We start from the raw sequence: 17,503 nt of genomic DNA, 5'->3' as shown, positions 1-17,503 counted from the left end.
CGCATTAACTTATTAGTGGTATCTAAACCAGCCTCGTAAATATAATTACTGTGTATAATTATGTTCAATATAATGCCTTTTTTTTTTTTTTTAACCAGCTAAGTATTGAGTATTTTCTAAAAAAAACATAAACTAAAATGGTACCTAAATATATGAAGATGTTATAAAACTACCTACCTTAAAAGATAAAAAATACTTACTGTAAATTATCTTCATAATTAAATTTCACTGAAACTACTATAGGTAATATACAAATCTCTTTTGGGTAACGAGTTTTCATTTGGAGACGAAACAGGTAAGTACTCAAGCGTAGCGTGGGACGCCCTCCGGCCCGCTGGACTGACGATCTAAGAAAGTAGCCGTAATGTAATAGTATCTTTTTTGAGATGGAAGAGTTTCAGTTTTTATCGCTTTCCGATTGCTTTTGCACCCGGAAAATGCCTGTGTTTATGAAACATGAAGATAAATGAAAATTCATCAGTCATGTGAAATGAGTTTGAGTCTTATTAAATAACGTCGACATTTTGACAGTCACCCATGGCCGTTCTAAATTAAGTCGCAAAACTGACGAATGTCTAATTCGAAGAATTCGGCTTCACAAATGTCGAAGATTTGAAGGTACCCATCGCATGAAATAAAGAATTAAAAAAGAAAAATCTTACAAACGTTAAGAATTTAAAAATTTGTCAGTAATATTAACGACAATGATTTCAGTATAATATACACTTGTTTGAGCATGAGCTGTAAATGTCACGTAATATAAACTAAACAATAAAAAAATAATAGTACACCGTACATAATAATTATGTACCTACGGTCAGCTCCATAAGTAGCTATACACTTTAGTACCTTGTCAAACTACCTACATAACAAACCGTCAATGTTTGAATAGGTAGTTTGTGAGTTTGACAAGGTACAAAAGTGTACAGCTACTTATGCAGCTGACTGTACAATGTACATAACTAAAAAAGCTAGATCCAAAATGTAAAGATTACAATTTCTGCAGTAAGATTACTTTGTTCCAACGGAACACGAACGAATGTTTAAGAAACCGGCGAACAAGAAAACTCTTTGCTTATTAAAATCCGTATATTAAATAATTACTAAGTTGTTTTAGTACACTCCACCCCTCCCGAAGTGCGAGAATTCTGAAACTTGGGCCTTCGCTACTCATAAATATTTTTCTCTAGAAACCAACTTGTATGTCGAGTTTGAACCCCACATTTAAACGAAATTGATAGTTAAAAGTTTCAATGCACAGTTTTGTAGGTCTAAGTATAATAATTACCACTGAATTTTATTGAATTTTCAACGTTATAACAGTATTTTTAATTATGAATTTTATATTTAAATAGGTTATAGGTTATATAGGTTTTTTGAAATTCGAAATCTCATACATATTTGATGACTGCAAAGGAAAACCAACTTTACTTACCAGACATAAGGAAACGTCAAAAATACAATAACATAGTGGAAGCTCTATAACTGTGGTGTTTCAAAAGCGGTATAGTAAGCCGAAAGGACTCGGCTTGTTTTTGTGAACATCCTGAACAACTTTTGTTCTACCATATTTAGAAATTCGTGATAAATAACTACAGGGTGTTGCAAAAAGGGTATACTAAGCCGAAAGGGGGTGACTGAGGGGGTCATTTTAAACAACTTTTGTTCTACAAGTTTTGCAAATTCGCAAAAAAAAATCCATTTCCATAGAAACTTTATTGGTTACGTGACTTTTTAGATAGATAGATAGATAGAATATTCTTTATTTGTACACACACACATAAAAGAAACTTACATAACTTAAATACTATAAACTATGTACAAACATGGCGGTCTTATCGCTTAAAGCGATTTTTTCAAGACAACCTTAGGGTGGAAGGATATTTTGATTAAAGAGGGGTCAACTAAAGAATAATAAAGGAAAAATTAAAATAATTATTTAGTTATTATATAAGTCCCTACAAACTAAGTCTATAAACTTACATGTATATATTTTTACTATGGAGAACGTTTTTTTTTTCGCCACACCCTATATAATCAAACTTAATATTTTTATATTTTACTTTTTAAAGTCCAACGGGAATGAGTCCGTTCGGCCGTTTAGTGCATAACTTAAATGGCTTTAACGATTGTAGTCGAAAACATTAGACCAAAATTACGATTTTCTCTAACTAATTTCATTACATAATTAATGAAGGGTGTTTTCTTTGGCTACTTCCATTTTCAAATTAAATTATGAAAACAAAGTTTTCATTATACAGTCTTCAGTATCCGCTGTAATTATTATTTGTATTACTTATGATCATTATTCAGAGGTGTTTTTAATATTACAGCAACTGAAAAATATGGGTCTTATTAGTTTCAAACAGAAAAAAAAGGCTCTAATAAGATATCTACTTCCCATAGTAAAAACCTACGTGACCAACAAAGTTTCTTTAACGATCCATTTTTTTTTTGAGAATGATCAAAAGTTGTTGAATAAAAGTAGTTGAGAATGAATTTCTGGGGTGACGGCCTATCGGCTTACCACTCTGTATATTCTGTAGAATAACCTAGGTACACACATTGCCCACACCATACATAAAATACTCTTTTTTTACTTCGTGGAGTAAAAATCAGGACAAGACTGTTAAAAGATACTCCAACGAAGCCACAAAAACACATATTATTATAGTGAAAACATAAAAATCTTCCTCATATTTAACGACCTATAGAGAAATTTGGTGCGATTCACGTCTAGTGTATAATGTAATACAGTGGTATCATGTTTCGGACTGACATTACAAAAATGAAAGAATTATATAATTCGTACACCAAGAAAACAAACTGCACCAAAGCCGAAATTACGCTTTACTGCCAATTAATACTAGGTATAGGATGTTTGATATGTGCATGGATCGAAAAAATATACCTAGAGGTTATGAGTTTTTTTCTTTGAGACCTTCATCACGACCCATTACGTCCCCACTGCTGGGGCACGGGTCTCCTTCCAATGAAGGAAGGGTTTAGGCCTAGTCCACATGAGTATGGCCTAGTAGACATGTCCAGTTAATCCGCTCAGTCCAATTTTGTGTTAGGTCATGACGTGTAATCCGCAAAAGGGTTAATAATAATAATATTAATATGTGAGGATTAATCTATTTTTTGCTGACTGTACTTAAGGTATGATAATGGATTCACTGCAGCCACTGTAATTCACTACACTGTATTTTTAGTGTAGTCTCCCTGGCATTAACATAATTTTCGCGCATAATTCCTGAAAAGCCGGTAATTTATTTAGTCTCGTGTTATAAGAAAAGAAATGGTCTTACTGTAGGAGTCGTGACTGATAAAATATTAGCCTTAGATTCTTTATCGTCGGTCGATAAGGATGTTTGTGGTGAAATTTATCATATTCGTGACTATTATATCTACCTACCATAATTTACTGGCTTTTCCTAAATTTACGGATCTATGACAAAACATAGGTAGGTACTGACTCTACTGACCCCTTTGTATGAAGTATTAGTAATTTTACTTCTAGTTCACGATGAAAATTCATGCTAAGGGGTCTGAATCTCCATGAGACAAACACGCAAATGACGCAAAGTCAGATATTATTTTGGATTTATAATTTTCAATAATTTAGATGATCGTCAATTTTGTACACCAATCCTCGTTGGGGTTCGTCACCGTGGTAAAAGGATCAGCCAATCAGAATAGCCTCACCTACTGCCCAGCGGCCGCTTCACGGGTCTGTTATGGACGTCAATAAACTTGTTCCACCAATCACAGAGCCTTATTTATGGTGAATCGCGATAAACAGGGTGTTGCAAGAAGGGTATACTAAGCCGAAACCTACATGTTTGAAAATTCGCGAAAAAAAAATTTCATTTTCCATAGAAACTTTGTTGGTCACGTGGCTTTTACTGTGAATTTTTTTTTTTCGCGAATTTCCAAATTCTGATTTCAGTTTCGGGCTAAGATATAACATGCTGCACATGTAGGTTTCGGCTTAGTATACCAGTTTTGCAACACCCTGTATGTAGTGACGTTTATCTACGTCGATAACGAACCCGTGCAGCGGCAGCAGGCTTTAGATACGTCACTCGGTTAGACTCATTTCATGCACTCTTAAGGTGCGTACAGACCGGCCAAACAAACGCCAACTAACGGGTTTCGTTGACCTTCGTTGCTTCAATTTGCCCTGTATTATGTATGATAAATATCAATCGTTGGGCGTTCGTTGGGCCGGTCTGTACGCAGCTTTACATTATAACCCGTTAGCAAACTTCTCAAGCGCCACCATAACAGTAAACCTTTTAAACGAGCCCCAATAAGTGAAATGAGCTCCCCAACGCCATCTATATATTCAAATTCACAGTTTTCACGTGAAATTCTCGCTTTCCGGATTAAAATGTCGCGTAAATCAGAGTAAGTGATGGCGCGGAATGAAAACATCCGCGTCGCAGTAACTCTGAGGCCACTTAGATCAACAATATACGAGTACGATGCAGATGATGACATACAAAAAAAAATGGTTTACTGTGTATGTGACCGTTAGTGCAAACCTACTTAGACAACCATTGAACCAATGAATGGTCATAAATCGTCTTAGCGAACTATTTAAAAATATGAGCTTAGTGGTAGAAATGGAGTGACGTTTCTTTTTCACTGGCACTCAATCTGGTTCAGTGTATTGTTAATCTAAGAAGTCGACCGTTGAGGGGAAACAAGGAATTCGCGTACTCTAGTTGAGCCTGAAAGGAATGATGGAAAACGCATGGGGTTTCATGAAAATGCTATGCGTATCATGCACAATTTTTAACTGACTTTGAAAAAAGGAGGAGATTCTCAATAAGGCTGGGCCCCGGCCCGAAGTTTGCTAAATTACGAGGAAATGACATATTTGCCTACCAAATAACTGTCAAATATGAAATTTCCTGATAATATTTAGGCCTTGTGCTGATGTGGTAGATGATGAAAACGACTGTCGTGTCGACAAATGCTCATAAAAACAATTTTGCAATCTAACATACCAGTGAATTTAAATAATATTTAAAAGTAAAGTATTCCGACAACAATTTTAACTCTCATCCTTAAAATTTTCTCATGCAAAGTACACTTTCAAAGGTTACCCTATTAACTAAGCTTTTCGACTTTTATGTGCAAAACGTGCATAGAAAATATTTCATTCAACATTCTTTGTAAACCATCCGCTTCGCGCTTTACTTAAAAATACGTCATGCTTGTTTACTCCTTACATAAAAATGAGGAAAAGAAACAAATAAAAAACTATCTTTTACCAAAGAGAATGTAACCCCACGAGATTTGTAACAAGCGAACGAAAAAAGTTTCTGTACTAAACGGGACTTACAGGAAGTAGTAATAGATACTTTATTACATATTATGTATTGCAGTATACATTCACTTTTATAAAAATTTGAGTATTTTATGAAGAGACTTATGAATGTGGAGGAAGCGAAAGAAGTTTGTCAGGATCGTGGCACGTGGAGATCCATAGTCTCTGCCTACCCCTCTGGGAGACAGGCGTGAGCATATGTATGTATGTATGTTGAGTATTTTAGTCTGACAATTTTTTTTAAACAAACTAGAATATTTTTTCTGGCATTAGGATGATCCAACATAGTGCTTACCTATAACAAATGTTAAAAAAAACTAAACCTTTTGTTTAAAACCTTTTTCGAATACCTACTTAGGTAATTATTTTACTTCGCGCATTACAATATGTAACAATAAAATAATATTAAACGAATATAATACACGCTATACACGCTACAACCTTGCACTCCTACATCACCTTAGGCCCGGGTCTCCTATTACGCGCCGTAGATCGCGTCTAGCGTCACGCCGTAGGCTGCGTCACAATGCTCACTATGTCTACGCGCCAACGTCGGCGTGTGAGGGAGACCGCATCAGTACATTTCTATAGTGAGCATCGTGACGCGGCCTACGGCGTGACGCTGGACGCGACCTACGGCGTAAATAGGAGACCCGGGCCTTACTTTAAAACTTTGACATTTCACTCGCAACAAGTTTAAAACACAACACATGCTTTTAATTTCCAGCTTTGTGTGTGTTGTTTTAACGGAAAAAAACAACACACTTACACAGTGAAATGACTGTTACAACTTTTTCAGACACTTTATGACCTTAGGGAAAGTATTTTGTTGGAAATACCCTGGTTTTTGGCAGGTTTAATACTCTACAGTCCGGATTTTAAAAGGCTTACACTTTATTGTTTGCATATTTGTATTTATGATAGTAATGACAACAATTTATTCGGTTTAAATCAGTTTTACAGTTGGTAATGTATAAATTTAACTTAAAAATTATGAAATAGGTTTGTGAGGGTTCAATTATAGTTCTTACAGAATTAATACCTACATGCTATAAGATATTAATAAAGTTATAATAAAAGAATTGTGATATGGAAAATATATTACATGTAACTTATATAAATTATATCTCAAATATAACTAATTATTACTCTATGCTGATAAGTTCTTCCCATCAACCCTATCAACCCCTTAAAATAAGCCACACTACTTATAATTTTATATCGTTTTAGGTACACTATTACGATTTAATTTCGTATTTCTGACAAACATTTTCATCTCCTTATAGGTATCCTGAAGATAAAATTAGTAAATGCCATAAAATTATGTTAAATATTTTTTTATTAAAAGTTAAGAAGCCAAGAAATTACGAACTCAGTAAAAAATCTCCAAACATTTTGTCAATGTGACGCAAAAAATTGCCATAAAAATGTAAACTTTATTGAAGAAAAACAACTTTGATCGATGCCTTCCCTTCCTTTGAGCCTATAAATTTGCGCGTAACACAAATAACATTATTTATGGGCACTACCTTCTGTTCTTTGAAGAAAAGTCTTATTAAAATTATAGCTTTTTGAGGAAAAATGCGGAGAAAGCTATGGTTTTCTCAGACTCATTTGAAGCGTTGCAAATACATGTGTTGAATCACATACTTACCTACGATGGGTTAAGAGTAATTACAAATTATAAATGAATTGACCGTTGTTAGGTATCCTCTTACCGTGTCAGTAACAAACACGAGACACTAGAACGGCTTTGGCACCGTGATGAAAGGATTAACCAGTCCGAATAGCGTCAGTCGCTGAAAGCCATAAAATAATAATATACTTACTGAATATGAATGTCTTACATAGTGACCATAATATTTAGAATTTTGCACACGTCTTAAAAGGCGTAGGGCAAAACACCCAGTAACTGACCATGTGCCAGTAACTGACCACCTTCCTCTTCATCTCCAATAAATAAGAAATATAGCCAAGCAGGGCCATCTAGTGAACATCCAGTCTATTTTGTGGTTCATTGAGAGCATTACTGATACAAAAGATTTTGCCAGCCGCCAACAGATGGATAGTGAGCGATCGAAAAAGTTAAGTTGGCGCGCGAACCGAGTAAATTGCAGTGTTGACTAACGTATTTGTTAAGGTAAGTAAATTTTTTGATCGTAAAATTTACCATGAAAAAAATTGAAATCATTGAAAGAAGAAAATATACCATATAGATTTAATTATAAAGATTACGTTTTTGATAAGATTCAGCTTTTTATTTCCCGTTTGATTGTTTTAAATGGGGTGGACAGTTACTGGACGACAAAACAGCGATTTTCCAATAACTGACCACCTATGTCGGTTATTGGGATTTTTGGTTGAAGCTTAATTTAGGCAAAATAAGAACGTAATATTAAAGCTCATATGTGCCATTTTCTTGTGTCAAAATATGAGCATTCTATCTTCACTCCTTCCATTTACTGACATAGGTGGTCAGTTATTGGGTAAATTGGTGGTCAGTTACTGGTATTATTATATATGATATATTTTTACAGCTTTCAGCGAGATGAAGAAGCGCCAAGATAGCAAAAAAAGTATAGAAAAGGCAATTCCACTTGTCTGAGACAAACTAGGATCAACAAGACATTCCAAAATAATTCAGGGTGACATGCAAGCACCTTTTAAAATATAGAGAATTCAAACACAAAGTTAAAGTTTGTTCCAGATTCGGTATTAGCTGATGAGGAAGATAAAAACGCTAGTGGAGCATACTATCAGCCTAGGACAATGTGGATTCTCCAAGATAAAGACAGATGTCACAATTTTTCCTTAAAGATAATCCTTGGAGCAGTCCCTTCAAGAATGCAAGACCAGGAGACAAATGGCTTTCACCATCTCACTCTATGAAAAGATACTCAAATGCTATCTTCAGAACAGCTGAAGGCGTACCTAACCAATGCCAGCGCTTGTGAACCAGATGAAATTGGTTCCCCGAGCACAAAAGCACTTGGCGAACAAGACCTCAATGACGCTATTAATGACCCAACCCGATTATACGTTTCCGACGAAACACGCCTCCACATTTTTCCAAAGACAGGCAAAGCCACTTCAGCAAAATAGGAAAAAGAAAGCATCACTACAATGCTAGCACCCTCAGCCGGTGTACCAACATGCCCTTCAATGGCATTATGAACGGCCAGCGGATTTCAAACAGAATGGTAAAATTGGCACACAAGAAATGGGGCATTCTTCTATAGGTTGTTACCACGACCAACACCCCAGCCATTTGGAACCGATACCACAACTATCCGGAATCCACTGGCAACGCTATACTATCATTGGCAGACACATTAGTCCAGCAGCGGAAAATGCAGAAAGTACCTACAGCGATGTTCTGGGTGAATTTCCCGCGGCCAAAAAATGCGTGGCATCAATGAAATCGGTACTAAAAAACCAAGTTATAATTTTCTAATATTTTTTTCCGGTTAAGTGAAATAGTTATCTATGTGTAGCACTAAATATTTTATTAATAGGATTAATGGATATTTATAAAAAAAATATTAAACCCCCAAATCTTTCATTGCCGTGTCTGTCCCCACGTTACCACGTTTTGTATTATTCTTCATTGATGAAAAAATATTGAGTATTGATAGTTAAACTTAGTTTCATTTGATACATTAATAGTTAAAGTATTGTCACGGAATACATTTATTGAAATATATAAAGAATATAACGAACGGTAAGTGAAAATTCATGTGTCCCAGAACTTCTGTTCATCGCCGTGTCCTAAACATGATCAAGGCTATTGTTTTACCTATGAACTTGGGTGCCCCCCTCAGTGCGCTAATCGTTTCTTACAAGTGTCGCCTAACTGCTCGACGTGGAAGGAGGTACGTCGGTGCCCGCGTTTTTGCGCTATAGTGAAAATCAGTAAAAATTTTGGGGACTGGACATTTTTTCTTTCATTGCCGTGGATAGATATAACTTCTATAAAATTAAGTTTGTCTTCTAGAGTAAGCATTCAAAAGAAAGCTTTTTGAAGATATTTACCTTATAAAGTGTTTATTTCTTCGAATAGTTAATACTTTTTTAGTTATTTATATTTAATGCCTTGATTTTCATCGCCATGCTTTCATTTCCGTGGCTTCCGTGGCCAATATTTGCTATGGAAATGAAAAAAAAGCCACGGCAATGAAAAAAATTTCATTGCCATGTCTTGTAAAATAATTTGTTTTCATTGCCGTGGTTATGTTATTCATTTCCGTGGCCAGGTTATTCATTTCCGTGACTTATGTTTTCATCGCCGTGGTATGTATGATTAGGCAAAGTAACATATCTTTTACCTGTAATACAGGTAATACCGATCACTGACATTACCTACAGAACTAGTCAAATTACCTCTTTTTGCAGTGCGTTAAAACGGGTGCATATCGCGATGTATAAAAGCGAAATATATAATATTACATTAATAATAACAATCACAACATCATTATAATGAACGTTATGTATAAATAAGACCGGTGGTAGCTCAGTCGGGTAAGCGCCCGCTTCCCACTCCAATAATGCGGGTGCGAATTCCGGCGCTGACATGTACCAATGTGTTCCTTTGAATTTAAATACAATGTATACCATCGCTCTTACGGTGAAGGAAAACATCGTGAAGAACCCTGCATATCTACCTATAGATTTAGCAAATCTAGATAATATGTGAACCCACCAACTCGCTGTGGACCAGCGTGGTGGGAAATGGTCCAAGCTTAGAAAGGCAGCAGCTTAGACCTTGGGGATATGCACATTGCACAAAGGTCCCATTCGAGAGAGCCAGGTGCAGGTACTAACACCTCCCACAGATAGTAGAATAGAATATAATAGAACATACATCTCTGCAGGAACTCATCTGGATGCTAAGTGGCCTTAATGCTACTTGCAACGTGTAGGCCTCCGTATGAACTTGGGCAAGACAAAAGTCATGTAGAATGTTCACATAAAACCGGAGCTGGTGATCGTTCGTGAGACAACTATCGAAGTTGTGCAATAATATGACTACCTGAGGCAGACTATTCGGCTAGGCAGAAGCAACTTCGACAAGGAGGCTGAAAGGCGCATCCAACAGTCTTCAACCATTGCGCCCTGCCAGTTATGACATATGTTGCAGAGGGTTCTACCTTTTTTGGCCTAAGATTTATTTGCCTAATCTCGTATTGCATAGTAACGTTTGGTCAAAGTCTCGTTTCGCCGAAAATTGTATGGCATAAATCTCGTTTAGTAAAAAGTTATTTCGCATAATCTTATTTAGCCTAATAACGGTATGGTCAAATCTCAAATAGCCTAAAAATACTATGGCATAGCTTATAAAAACTACTAATATTCATTTGGCTTTAACTTTGACGAAGCGTCTCCCTATATAGCGCAAACTGGTGCCTTGCATTAGGTATTTAATTTTCCGCTATGTGGGTAACGCACCTACCTTTAGGTTTCGATCCCATGGGGTTTAATGGCGATTGTAATAATTATAATGGTCATTCACTTTTGATATTTTGATCATTCAATATCGTGATTTTCGGGATGTAGGAGAAAAATACCACAATTTGTACCTTTAAAACATACTGAATATAGTATTTATTAAGATAATATTAGGAGAAACAAGATTATACCAATACGAACAATTTGAGCAAACGAGACTTAGATGTTTCAAGTTTGTGCCAAAAGAGTTTTAGACGAAACGAGTCTTATGCCACATAAGTCTTGGCAAAGTGATGATTCTACCAAAAAATTTTAGACCTTACGAGTTATGCGAAAAGAGTTTAGGATAATAAATATTAGGCGAGATGAGGGGAACCCGAGGCAGAGACCTGGACACTGATGGTGGGACTGTTCCACCGATTTAAAGACACTCAGCGTGCTATGGAGAGAGCTATGCTTGGGGTTTCTCTAATGGATGGTATCAGAAAAGAAGTTATACGTCAGAGGACTAAGGTTACCAACATAGCTGTCAAAATATGCAAGTATAGGCAGGTAGCCGGTAGTGGCTGGATTCGGAAGACCGAGGACCGAGTGTTGTGGCGCTCCTTGGGAGAGGCCTATGTCCAGCATTGGATGATTATAGGCTGATGATGATAACATGTACATTTCATATTATTATACCAATTAAAATATACTATGATTTAGCATAAAGTTGATAAAATATTCTATCATATCACATAATCTGTGTTAAATTACACAACACCATCAAAACCTCTAGCACCACAACCTAAAGATAGGTGCGATGACGAGAAAAGCGAGGAGGAGCGGTTAAGTGCATATGTTCATCAAAAGCGAAGCGGGGCTACATGGGGAGACGCTCTATGTTTAGGTTTTGGTGCAAGGAGTTTTAACTGCGTTATTATTATTGGCGCTATGTAGGGGGACACTTAGCTGACCAACATTTGCACCTAACCGCACCGATCTTTATATTTTGATGCTAGGTGTTTAGCCGGTGTTGTGTAATTCTGCACAGATTATGTCATATTATAGTATATTTTATGAATTTTACATAAAATGAACGGTATACAAATTGGATATTATACCTTATGAAAATATAGATGTTATAGGTAAGGTTTATGATCAAGGTTTGTGAACGTTATTAGTGTGAAATGAAACATTTTGTTTTATACGTCGCAATACGGACCCCACAATGTTACTTAGAGAATATCATACTATATTCTTATTTTTTATACATACTGTCGTTCTTTCTTTCGTTCCAATATCTATCCAAATATTTCTGCCATACATACCTGTCTAAGCTTGCGTTTCCCTCACAGTCTTTTTAAAAAATTGCAGTGGATTGATTCTTTCATTTACATTGTATACAGTTTCTTTCATTGCCGTGGAAGTTTGTTTCATTGCCGTGGGCCTTTGTTTCATTGCCGTGGACGCTTGTTTCATTGCCGTGAACGCATGTTTCATCGCCGTGGCACGAAATTTTTAATCACCCGTATCTCGTTAAGTTTTTAACTTATCTGCTACCCATTTAGTAAGAACACTAACATTACCAAAAACTTTAATAAAAGCGTTTTTCTAATATAAAAAACCTTAAGATAAAAAAGTCCACGGAAATGAAGATTTTTTAGGACTTGTTGAAATCCACCCTTCTGCTTCAGTGACGCCTCTTCAACGAGGCAAAGATTCCCTGTCACCCTTGCAGAAATGACTACTCCTGTCTTTGGCCAAATACTTACCTATGAAAGCACGTTTCAACAGCATCCTAAATATTCCAGTTGAATCCTCAACAAAGTCATTGAAATCCCGTTCGTCAAGGCATCCATCTTTGTATCCTGAAAAACTAACCCCCAATATCTGATTCGGTCATAATTACAATGGCTAGCCTCAATGACTCTTTTAGCCGCACTGAAAGTCTCTGGGTGGGGTTTCAGCAATAATGAAAACCATCTGTCTCTGGTCCTACATCCTTGAAAGGACCGGCGGGGAAAGGGCCTACTTTTCCGGCGAGGAATTTATGTTTTCCCAGGCCGACAATACAATCCGCCACGATTCCTCCTCCTCATCAGTTGATACCGAATATGGAAAAGACCGGCTTTAGTGCTTGGATTCGCTACTTTATATTTTAAAAATGCTCGTTTCTGGCACCTTGAATACTTCATAGGCCTGTCCCACTGATCCTGGCTTGTTCCGGATAAACAAAATCGCCCTTTCTGTGACTTATCTGAAGGTACTAGATTGGGGCCACTTAATCTCCCTGAAAGCTGTAAATTTAAAGTGCGTGTTCACTATGTGCATGTGTGTTTATTCCTTTGTTTTTAGTATTTAACAAAAATGCAAAAACTTGTGTTTTTAATAAATAAATGGTTGATTATTAGGATAAGATATCATTTAAATTATGCATTAATCTGATTAATTAATTTAATGCACTTTTCAGTTAAGAAACCTTGAGCAAAAGTGATGTGTCACACATTAAAAGAGACCAGAGGATCGGTACTATTACATGAAGTAAACAAATAAATAAATAATAATAAGATTTAATCATAATTCCATTTTTAAACCATTTTAAATTGGTGGTCAGTTACTGGCATCGAGTGTGGTCGGTTACTAGATTTTAGTGGTCAGTTACTGGGAAAATCACTACTTTTTGTTTGCAAAAATATATAAAAAAATGAGTAACTTCTACATGTTTGCTATTTACTCAGGAATGTAGCTCTGTTATTCTAGTTTCTAAAACAAAAATCGGATTTAATAAGCGATAAGAATTGAGCCCGCTACAGATAAATTACTGGAACAACTCCCTTAAGGTGGTCAGTTACTGGGTGTTTTGCCCTAGTATGGTTCAGAAAGAATGAACCACCTCCCTGACGCGTTGTCAGAATTCGAACCAAGCTAAACGGTCCATATTTCCAACCTTAGTTTCAAAGAGATTATATAAAGTTGCCGTTAAAACAGTCGTTATTATTTTCATGGGTATATTTTCTGCTGTGGTTTTTCTGTAATATACTATGAAAAGAGCTTTTCAGTACGTGTTTGCAGCAGCTGCTCTGCGGCTGGTATATTATTAATACTTCACACTGAAGTTAAGTTCTGAACATAAATTAAACATTATTATTTTTCCGGAATGAGCTGAAAATGAGGTATTGTCTTTTGAGCGCACGCTATTTTTTTGCGCGGTTTGATGCAACTTTTCAAGGCTTTATTAAGCTCTCATCAATAATATAAATACAATATTAAATAAGTATACTTTAAAATTTACATCATCGTCATCTGCCTTCTATCGCCCACTGTTGGGTATAGGCCTCCTTATTTTTACGCCAATTCTTCCGGTCCTGTGCCGCTCTGGTCCACTGAAAATTTACATACATACATGAAAATGCGATGCTTTTGTGATTTGCGTTACTTCTACATAATACAGTGAAATTATTGGGCCGTCGTTTGAGAATTTCATCAAAATATTAACGTTACTATATTCTTTTAAAGGTTCAATTTTTAATAAAATATTATTATGAACGTACAACTACATAGTACGCTGATGTTTTATAATGTTTTTTATAGCGAAAATATAAACATTTTAGCACCAAGCTTCGTTGGAAACATAAAAGCTGATTACAAAATTTCAACTTCGTTAATACTTTGTTTCGTTATGAGGTTGCACCCCAAACGGAATGTTCTGCTAATCATTTTAACCACTAATTGTATCCTTCCGTTGTCTGCAACGATCAGGAAGTTACGGAAAGCGCCATTTTAAAAAGGTTTCTTCAGCACTGACACTTTCTCTTACTATTACTATTTAAAAAATACTCCGTAATTGAACTGGATTTTGAGGGAAACAAAGCCTACTAAGTAGCTAGCTTAGGTAAGACAATAATAACATTTATTATATAGACTGTATTTTGTAAATTAAATTTAGTATCAGCACAATCTGCTTACAATCTGCGATGAGAACCTCTACCAGCCGAATATCACGACTACAAGTATCCGATATAGTAAAGTAAAGTAAAAGTAAAAATGTTTATTTCCTTTTAAAATATACAAGAGATGGTGAATGTACTGACCCTCACACTAGGCAATGCCTGTCCCGTGGAGGATAGAGATAATAATTAACAAATATAAATAAATATAACAATAACAATTATAAATATTGATACAATCCGATGCTCAACGGCGCGCCTATCGTAATCAGTCTTAGAATAAATTATAAAATGCGTACATTTTTTATTGCATGGAGGTAAGTCCATCTATCGGTATGCAATGAATCGGACCTAACGAAGATGATGAAGTGGACGCATTTGTGTGAATTTTAATACAAGTAACACTAGATTCGATGCGTCCGTTGCGTACGATGCCGGAAGGTCGACGCTTACTTTAGAACCGAAAATCATCCCGCCAGTTGGAGAATATCCTGCTACTGTGAAGCTAGTTCTGCGCATGCTCAGATCAGTCGAGGCGAGGAGCGCGAGCCGGCGACGGCAGACGGAGCGTCGTCTGCGTCCTAGTCAGACGCAAATGACGTTTTCGTCCAACAATATACTGTATTCATTCTTATTTGGCGAAAAAGGTAAACAATCTTTGTGTGTCTTTTTAATTAAAATACTATTAAACAAATACAGGTAATCAATAATCAATCATTATTGCTTGTTGCTTATTCTTTCATTTGTCATTATTATTTATTTTATAACTTAGTTTTTAAAGTAATTCAAATAAAAAGACACTCCAAGATTGCTCAAAATCTACGACAAGTAAGAAAAAGTACAGTATACTTACAGAATTCAATTCTGAAGGGGAGCATTTTAGACGTGACAAAAGTTATGCATCGTGCTCACTCACGTCACGCTGCCTCAAGAGCGAGCGCGACGGAGAACTTTTGTCACGTTTTAAATGCGCCCCGTGCTAGCTCTTCTGAGGGTACTGGAGGGTTGTTCTATATTGACCAAAAACGAAAGAATGAGAGTTTCGTACAATCGGCACGTTTAATATAACAAGATAGAGTCGTGGCTCGTGCAGTAGCGCTCTGAAAACTTTGTTTTTCGTCATATAGAGTGACCCCCCTGTTCCGCAGATACAGTGTATCTATAAAATCTTGAAAATAAAGAGTTTGATTTTGTACAGAATTTTTGTCATCAGGTTAAAATGATTACCGATTGATAATAATGTCGGCGTCAATATGCTAGCCTTTTCCGTTTAGGAATAATTTGGTACTTTTGCCGCTGGATGTTTTTCATGGCTCGTGAGTGTTGATACACTCATTTGTATACATACAATGATTTTTATGTTTTAAATTGAAACAGGTATAAATATATTATCGTAGAAAAAATAAATATGATTACAAATAAATGATATTTTATTGCATAATTCAAGATTATTTTGACATAGACCTAATAATATGATTATCCGGTGACTGTAGGAACTCTTAAGTATTGAAAATCACGGTCTGATTATGAAACTGCTTATTCTTCAGAGGCAACATGGCAGACCCAAAAAGGGTGTAAACTGGTTAATTTATCTTTATTTATCCTTCTAGCTGGTTCTCTCAAGTAGCAGCAAATGACAATGGGCGTTTTGGGACCTACGTCCAATAAATTTGAGTCATTCATCGTTGGATAGCTGAACAAAAAAATATTATGACGGCAAATCCGTTTGAGTTGTCCATTTTGAAATAATATATTCGTCGGTAGCAAGTATTTTTCTACGGCATTTCACTCTCTCTCTTGATGACAGTTGGGGCGTAATACACGTAAACACGTATTATTAAAATGGGAGAAATTACTTTGAACTAAATAAACAAATATAATATTATAATGAATTTGTAAAAATTCAAAATGATGTGAAAAAATAACAAAAAACATTAAAATTACAAATATAAAATATAAAAATTTTCAATAAGGTCAACCGGGGCCAAGTCGCCTACGGGGCTAATGCCCCGAATCCATTTATCTTCCGAACCACATACTTTAGAACTACTGGAGTCATCTGCTATCTATCTTTGTAACTGAAACTTTTACCTCTGACCAATAGATGTCGTATCCGGGTTAATTTTCTTAACAAATCTGCCATTTTAATTTTTTCACCTCTTTCGGCCTCCTCAGGTTTCCTGACACGTTTTTTTGAATCGTTCCAAATGTGTGTTTGTTTAAAAGAATCTATGTTTCCTAACTGTAAATACTGTTATTGTTTTGTTGCTTTACATATTGTTTTGATTATTTTATTGAAATAACGTAAGATTCGGACACAATATGTAATTACAAAATTGTAGGTTTAGCTTTTATTTTGGGGTAAATGCCTCTGGGCTGATGGGGTTATTGCCTCTATTGCGGCGCAATAGCCCCATTTTCAGAGGTTCTAAACATTTTATGTTATCATAAATGTATTTAATACACTCACGAGCAATGAAAAAGTTCCAGTGACATTAGCACCAAATTACTCCTAAACGAAAAATACTAGGTTAATGACGCCTTCTGCAATATTGAAGAACATTTAACGGCGTATCAGAATTAACATTCTTAGATTGGTAATCCAACTAAAACGTAAATAATTTTAATAAATAATAAACTAAATATTTTAAAAAATTGGCGTCATTTGGTGTCGACATTATAATGTTGTTAACACGGTATATAGAAAAAGATCATATAATAAATAAAAAATAGTCATATTAACAGAATAATCCCACTTGTTTTAAAAACTCTTAATAGTTTTGTAATG

This window comes from Plutella xylostella, chromosome 28 (assembly GCF_932276165.1).
Source record: "Plutella xylostella chromosome 28, ilPluXylo3.1, whole genome shotgun sequence".
Lineage (NCBI taxonomy): Eukaryota > Metazoa > Arthropoda > Insecta > Lepidoptera > Plutellidae > Plutella > Plutella xylostella.
This window is presented reverse-complemented; position numbering follows the sequence as displayed.